Source organism: Nycticebus coucang, chromosome 2, assembly GCF_027406575.1.
Source record: "Nycticebus coucang isolate mNycCou1 chromosome 2, mNycCou1.pri, whole genome shotgun sequence".
NCBI classification, from domain to species: Eukaryota; Metazoa; Chordata; class Mammalia; order Primates; family Lorisidae; genus Nycticebus; species Nycticebus coucang.
This window is the reverse complement of record NC_069781.1, coordinates 5,802,978-5,810,611: the sequence shown is the minus strand read 5'-3', so window position 1 is coordinate 5,810,611 and position 7,634 is coordinate 5,802,978. Positions and strand designations below refer to the sequence as shown.

Genomic DNA, 7,634 nt, shown 5'->3' with positions numbered 1-7,634 from the left:
GAGTAAGTGCAATGTGTGTGATTTCTTACAACTGCATGTTAATCTACAATTACTTCAAAATAAAACATTTTGAGGCCAGGTGGCTCACACCTGTGTTCCTAGCACTCTGGGAGGCCGAGGCAGGTGGATTGCCTGAGCTCAGGATTTCAAGACCAGCCTGAGCAAGAGCCAGACCCCAAGTCTAAAAATAGCCCACTGTTGTGGCGGGCATCTGTAGTCCCAGCTACTCAGGAGGCTGAGGCAAGAGGACCACTTGAGCCCAAGAATTTGTGGTTGCTGTGAGCTATGACCCCACAGCACTCTACCTAGGGTAGCAGTGAGACTTGGTCTCAAAACAAACAAACAAATAAATAATAATTAAAACATTTCAAAAACATTACAAAAGTATTTAGATGATGAAAAGTCCATTTCCCACTCTCCCGGGGAACACCCACTGTTACCCATTTCTGCATCTTTATTTCTAAAAGTTGTGTTGTATTTCACCCAGTGGACATGCTGTATTTTATTGGGCCAATTCCATATTGTTAGATGATAAGGTCGTTCCTCATTTTCACCATTATGAACAGTGTTATTATGAGCATCCTTGTATATGTCTTTTCTGGAAGTGAAATTTCTTGAGTGTGTGAAACGTTGATACACGTTGCCATATTGTCCTCTAGAAAGACTGTATCAATTTACACTTTCCCCCCGAGGGGTTTGGCCTTTCCCCCGAGGGGTTTGGCCTTTGCTCTTCCCCCACTTATTCACACTTTAAATTAAGACAGGACACTGCCAATAAAAATCCTAGATAAATATCTCTATAGTCTTATGTACATTCCACGGAGTCAGGATGAGAAGCAAGGCCTGCCTTCCTCACCTACCAAATTCCTATGAGGCAAATACATCAACCCATCACACAGACTTTTTTAAAACAATGAAAAGACTTTTAGAAAGATCAACCACTCCTAGTTTTGCTATAACAAGTCCTTTAATCTTTACCTAAAAGAAACCTTCCTGAAATCTTTTCTACCCTCACTTTTGCTGCTCTGAAAAATAAACTCTGTAACCTCTCATTTCCTGCAATGGAAAAGTACATTTTCACAGTCTAATATGCCAGCTTAGAACAAAAGGGTTGAGACAGTGAGTGCCAGAGCAGGCATGAGCTCAGCGTAGGGGAACTCTGTTCAGGGCCAGAAAGTTCTGGCTGTCTGTGATCCTAACGCTGTCACTTACGGCTTAGGTGGTCTTGCGAGTTATTTAAGTGTTCTTTTTTTTTTTTTTTGTAGAGACAGAGTCTCACTTTATGGCCCTCGGTAGAGTGCCGTGGCCTCACACAGCTCACAGCAACCTCCAACTCCTGGGCTTAAGCGATTCTCTTGCCTCAGCCTCCCGAGCAGCTGGGACCACAGGCGCCCACCACAACGCCCAGCTATTTTTTGGTTGCAGTTTGGCCGGGGCTGGGCCTGAACCCGCCACCCTCCGTATATGGGGCCGGCGCCCTACCGACTGAGCCACAGGCGCCACCTATTTAAGTGTTCTTAACCCTATTCCTTTGCTAGTAAAATGGGGATAATAATAGTGACCGACCTTATCTGGTGGGAAGTAAATGCTCAGTGCCTCCCATGTAGGGGCGGGGATTCGAGGAATATCACCAGTCAAGAGAAGAGCCAGGACAGGGAGGTTGGAGCTCCTGACTCCCAGTCATGGCCATCTAAGCCACCGTCACCACAGCCACTCTAATCCAGAGACTTACCAGTCGTGTGGCATGCACCACACTTGGCTTCTGTTGCCTTGGCTTCCTTCCTTTCTTTCTCCCCTCACCCCTGTGTGTGTGTGTTTGTCTGTGATGAAGTTCTGTTCTGTTGCCCCGGCAAAGGTGCAATGGCATCATCATAGCTCACTATCACGTCCAATTCCTGGGCTCAAGTGATCATCCTGCCTCGACCTCTTGAGTAGCTAGGACTACAGGTATACACCACCATGCTCAGCTAATTTTTCTGTTTTCTGTAGAGACGGGATCTCACTATACTGCTCAGGCTGGTCTTGAAGTCCTCAGCTCAAGTCATCCTCCCACCTAGGCCTTCATCTTCTAGATGAAATTGGCGATAGTACTCACCTTCTAACTTGTTAGAAAGCTCAGGGCAGGGAAGCTAAAGCACTTAGCTGAGAAACAGTTGAAGAGGGTACAATCTAATGAGTTGTGAAGGTGTGCTATGTTTTTGCATTTGTTTCAGTAAAAAGACTGCTACTTTTTTCTTTCGTTCTTTTTTTTTTTTTTTTTTGCAGTTTTTGGCCGGGGCTGGGTTTGAACCCACCACCTCTGGCATATGGGGCCGGTGCTCTACTCCTTGAGCCACAGGCACCGCCAAGACTGCTACTTCTTTTTTTTTTTTTTTTGTAGAGACAGAGTCTCACTTTATGACCCTCGGTAGAGTGCCGTGGCCTCACACAGCTCACGGCAACCTCCAACTCCTGGGCTTCAGCGATTCTCTTGCCTCAGCCTCCCAAGTAGCTGGGACTATAGGCGCCCGCCACAACGCCCGGCTATTTTTTTTTTTTTTTGGTTGCAGTTTGGCCGGGGCCGGGCCTGAACCCACCACCCTCGGCATATGGGGCCGGCGCCCTACCGACTGAGCCACAGGCGCCGCCCAAGACTGCTACTTCTTAAGCAAAGGAAGCAGGCAGAGGCAGTTTTAGCCAAAAGGCTCAAAATTCTTCGTCCTTTCCTCAGCTTAAATAACCTTAATGCTCGCAGAGTCTGTCTTTTTGCAAAATCCAAAATTAGAATCTGCACTTACAGCTTTTCCCCTTTAATTAAAATAGGTTTCATTGTTTTTTTGTTCATATCACAAAAGCTATAACACATCTGTTGTTGAAAAAATGTAAAAATACCAATAAGCAAAAACAAAGGAGGCGGGGGAAGCCACAGTCCCACCCTGCAGCTTTGAACCTCTCAGTGCGTTTCTGAACGGGAAGATATTTAGAAGGACCCTCTGGGGGGTTTAAAACAAAACCTGGGACCTCCCCTATGCCTCAACTTCAGGTGCATTATCTCAGCGAGGCCCAAGCCCACCTGTCCAGAGTCCTAAGTCACCACTGCCCACTGTTCCCACTCAAACCAGCAACAAACCTGCCACCCTCCCTCCCCTCCCCTCACCGTCTGCTGGCTTTTTCCTTTCTTTCTAGATTGTTTTTAAGGTTTAACAAACCTAGAAAATCACTAATGAGATTTCATCCCAATGTAGCCACCATTCATAAAAAAGTCTATAATAGGCTCGGCCCCTGTAGCTCAAGCAGCTAAGGCGCCAGCCACATATACCAGAGCTGGCAGGTTCGAATCCAGCCCAGGCCCGCCAAACAACAATGACAACTACAACCAAAAAATAGCCGGGCGTTGTGGCAGGCACCTGTAGTCCCAGCTACTTAGGAGGCTGAGGCAAGAGAATTGCTTAAGCCCAGAAGCTGGAGGTTGCTGTGAGCTGTGATGCCACAGCATTCTATCCAGGGCGACAGCTTGAGGCTCTGTCTCAAAAAAAAAAAAAAGATGGGCGGCACCTGTGGCTCAGTCGGTAAGGCGCCGGCCCCATATGCCGAGGGTGGCAGGTTCAAACCCAGCCCCGGCCAAACTGCAACAAAAAATAAAAATATTCGGGCGTTGTGGCGGGCGCCTGTAGTCCCAGCTACTCGGGAGGCTGAGGCAAGAGAATCGCTTAAGCCCAGGAGTTGGAGGTTGCTGTGAGCTGTGTGAGGCCACGGCACTCTACCGAGGGCCATAAAGTGAGACTCTGTCTCTACAAAAAAAAAAAAAAAAAAGAAAAGAAATAAAAAATCTAGAACATACCCTGCCAAATCGGAACTCCCACCCTGCTGGAGGTAACCAGTTTTCTGATCTCTATCACCAGAGATTTGTTTAGCCTGGTTTTAAACTTCATAGAAAGGGAACGTTTGGGTCTGCCATCATTAGCTTGACGTTATGATTATGAGATCTGCCCCTGTGGTGGCAGGTAGTTCTTTTTTACTGCTGTGCGACGTTCTGTCATGTGGAATATAGATCGCCACCACAGCTTGTTCATCCCTCCTACTGTGGATGGACCTTTGAGCTGCTTCCAGGTTTGGGCCATAACTAGCAATGCACTTCATGAACGCTGGCACGCCTGTCTTCGGAGAGAGAGTGGGTGTGTCTCCAGATCTCCATATGTGTACCCGGGAGTGGAGTGGCTGGGCCTTCGGGTAAATGTGCATTTAGTTTTAGCAGGGGCGGCCAAACATTTTTTTCAAAATGGTTTTGTCAATCTATACTGGCTTTAAAATGAGCAAAGATGAGGGAGGTAGTTACAAACCACACACCTGGAAAGTGTCCCATCCTTTCCTTAAGCCCCATGTAACTGCCGCTTTGGATTTGTAGGTGATGAGACACGTGGAATGTGCTAGAATTCTGTCCCTCTGTTTTCCTTCCTCACTGATTTATGCTGCCTCCACATGGTCCTGACACCCAGAAACACACACACACACACACACATGCACGCACACCCCTGCACGCTCACGTCAAGGGACCTAAGCAAGGATTTCCTGTTGCCCTTGACCCGCCCACTGTGGAGGCCCCTTTTCTAGTTACACCTGGCCCCTGCCTGGTGAGGCACGTAGGCTGGTCAGCAGTGGCTGCCATCTGTTCTCAGTGGGGTGGGACTCGTGGTATGGTCCTTCCCTGACATCAGCGGACGATATGGGGTCTGCACATGGGGGGCATGTGAGGGGCCGGGGTGTAACACTGTCAGTCAAGGGTTCATGCTCCTCCAGACGACCTGGCTGCCAGCTGGAGACTGCTGGCAGAGCCGCCAGAGGGCGGCACAGTCCCACAGAAGGACAGCCCTGCCTGGTGCAGCCGGGCAGACAAGGGGGTAAGGGGGGCAGGAGCGGAGGGGGAGCTCAGACCCCACTACTGACTCTGCTGGTCTGGAGCCACCTTGCGCCAGCTCACATCCTAGTGTGGTGGGCACAGAATCCAGGGACCGCTTAGCTTCTGTCACCCACAAGCTTTGGGACTTTGGGAAAATCATTCAGCCACTCTGTGCCTCAGTCTCTATACCTATAAAATGCCAATACTGTAATGATAAATCCCAGTCATTTTGTGGGCTTATTGAGAACTTCAATATTAGTAACAGCATTAGTAATAACAGTGACACTGAGCACTTACTCTGTGCTGGACGCCTGGCTGATGCTTCCAAAGCCTTCTGTCTGCTAATCCTCAAGCCCACCCTCTGGGGAGCCGAGGAGGGGTGGGACTGAAAAAGCGTCAGTGCCATCCCTTACCCCAGCATGTCCCCAGGGCCCTGCTCCTTGCTGGGGGTGTCCTTCACTCCTGCTTTCAAGCTAGAACCCACCACGACAGGCGATTATTCCCACTGGACAGATGAGGAAACGGAAGCTCAGAGGAGCATGCTAACGCATCTGAGTTGCAGGAGCCAGGCCGGGACTCCCCCGCTCCACCCCACACTGGGCCACACAGCACCCGATTAGAGTCACCATCTAGGAGGCCTGAGCATCATGCTCAAGTGCAGCTGTCACCTCCCCAGGACTAGAGAGCACGGGACACCTCCTTCAACTCGCTCACTTCCTCTGCAGCTTCCGGGGTAGGAGAAAATCAGAGCTTTTCAGTCAATGGCCCCTGAAGTGCCCCCAAAGTCTTGGGCGTAGGAGGGCAGTGAGGAGTCCTGTGTGTGTCAGCACCCCCCTCCCCCGCCATTAGAGCAGCTCTTCCAGGCTTTGCAATGTTAGTCCAAAGAAGAGAGTCCCAGTGCTAAAATTACCCTCCAAATGGTTAAAACCAGCAGACTAGATAATTCCTAAGGCCCCTCCTAGCTCTAAATATTTTATGAAAGCCTGCCTTGAACCTATTTATATTTACAGCTGGTAAGTCAATTTGCCTTTCCCTACTGGGTACACGCTTCTCCCTCCTTCCCTCCACCTCCTCCCTCTGCTTTGCTTCTTTCTTTCTTTCTTTCCTTTCTTCTTATTAATTGATTTTTTTTGTAGAGACAGAGTCTCATTTTATTGCCCTCAGTAGAATGCTGTGGCGTCACATGGTTCACAGCAACCTCCAACTCCTGGGCTTAGGTGATTCTCCTGCCTCAGCCTCCCGAGCAGCTGGGACTACAGGCGCCCGCCACAACGCTCGGCTATTTTTTTGTTGCAGTTTGGCTGGGCCCGGGTTCAAACCCACCACCCTCGGTGCATGTGGCTGGTGCCATAACCACTGTACTATGGGCGCTGAGCCTCCACACTTCCTTTTTTTTTTTTTTTTGTAGAGACAGAGTCTCACTTTATGTCCCTCAGTAGAGTGCCGTGGCCTCACACAGCTCACAGCAACCTCCAACTCCTGGGCTTAAGCGATTCTCTTGCCTCAGCCTCCCAAGCAGCTGGGACTACAGGCGCCCGCCACAATGCCCGGCCATTTTTTTTTTTTGTTGCAGTTTGGCCGGGGCCGGGTTTGAACCTGCCACCCTCGGTATATGGAGCCGGCGCCTTACCGACTGAGCCACAGGCGCCACCCAACCTCCACACTTTCTATGAAGTCTCCATTCCAGCCTGTTCCCAGCTCTGGTTTCCTTAATGGCCTCACTCACTTTAGTCACATTCCTGGTCCACATTCTCCCGGATCAGCATTCCAACCCCCCACCCCCACCCCCACCCCCATGTTCTTGCACAACTATCCTTTAACATTGTCTGGTCCTTCCCTAGACCAGATTTGGAGTACTTCTCAAAGAAAACTGCAACTCAGAGACTGTGTGGCATTCCAGGAATGGGTCAACAGGGCCCGGTAGAAGCACATTTGCTATTAACAAGTGAGAGATGGTGACCCGGAATCCCCTCCCTAAGACTATGAAAGTGATGACGACTCTTATGAAGTGTTGGATTTAACTGAGTATGCAACACCACTGGTGGAATCAAGTGTTTGGCCACAGTTCTGGACCAATGGTAGAAAAATACTCAGTAGCTACCCAGATAGTAATGGGTGGCGTGACTGGCTGGTGTGCAGGATTTTTGTTCCAGAAGGTTAGAAAGCTTGCAGCAATGGCAGTAGGTGGTGGCTTTCTTCTTCAGATTGCCAGTCACAGTGGCTATGTTCAGATCGACTGGAAAAGAGTTGAAAAAGATGTCAACAAAGCAAAAAGACAGATTAAGAAGCCAGCTAATAAAGCAGCACCTGAAATCAACAATATAATTGAAGAAGCCACAGAATTTATCAAACAGAACATCGTGATATCCAGTGGATTTGTGGGAGGCTTTTTGCTAGGCCTTGCATCTTAAGGACATGAATGTTCTACTGCGGTGGATTTGGTAATGAAAAGAGAAGTGGTGGCAACAAGGTGGGCTCCCAACAGTATGTGCTGCCAAGGTCTGCAGGGCAAGGAGAAACCAACTAGCTGGACGATACTAAACTTAGAACTTAGCATTTTGCCATCTGAAGCTTGGCAAACTTGTCCCTGCTGTTAAACAACCTGTATGTTATGTGAAAATAGTATTCCTGAGTAAAACATAGCTTTCATCAGTTTTTAAAAATTCGTTTAGAAATTAACCTATAAAATATCACCATTGGGTATAGATATGAAGGGGAAAAAGTCTGTTGGATTGAAATATGATTCTCTTTTTATTTA

The 7,634-nt window shown here is 48.7% G+C and overlaps 1 pseudogene; it reads left to right on the top strand.

Moving 5' to 3' along the window:
* The first annotated feature begins 4,108 nt into the window (after positions 1 to 4,108).
* Positions 4,109 to 7,287, top strand: LOC128595312 (FUN14 domain-containing protein 1-like; annotated as a pseudogene).
* Positions 7,288 to 7,634: the final 347 nt, after the last annotated feature.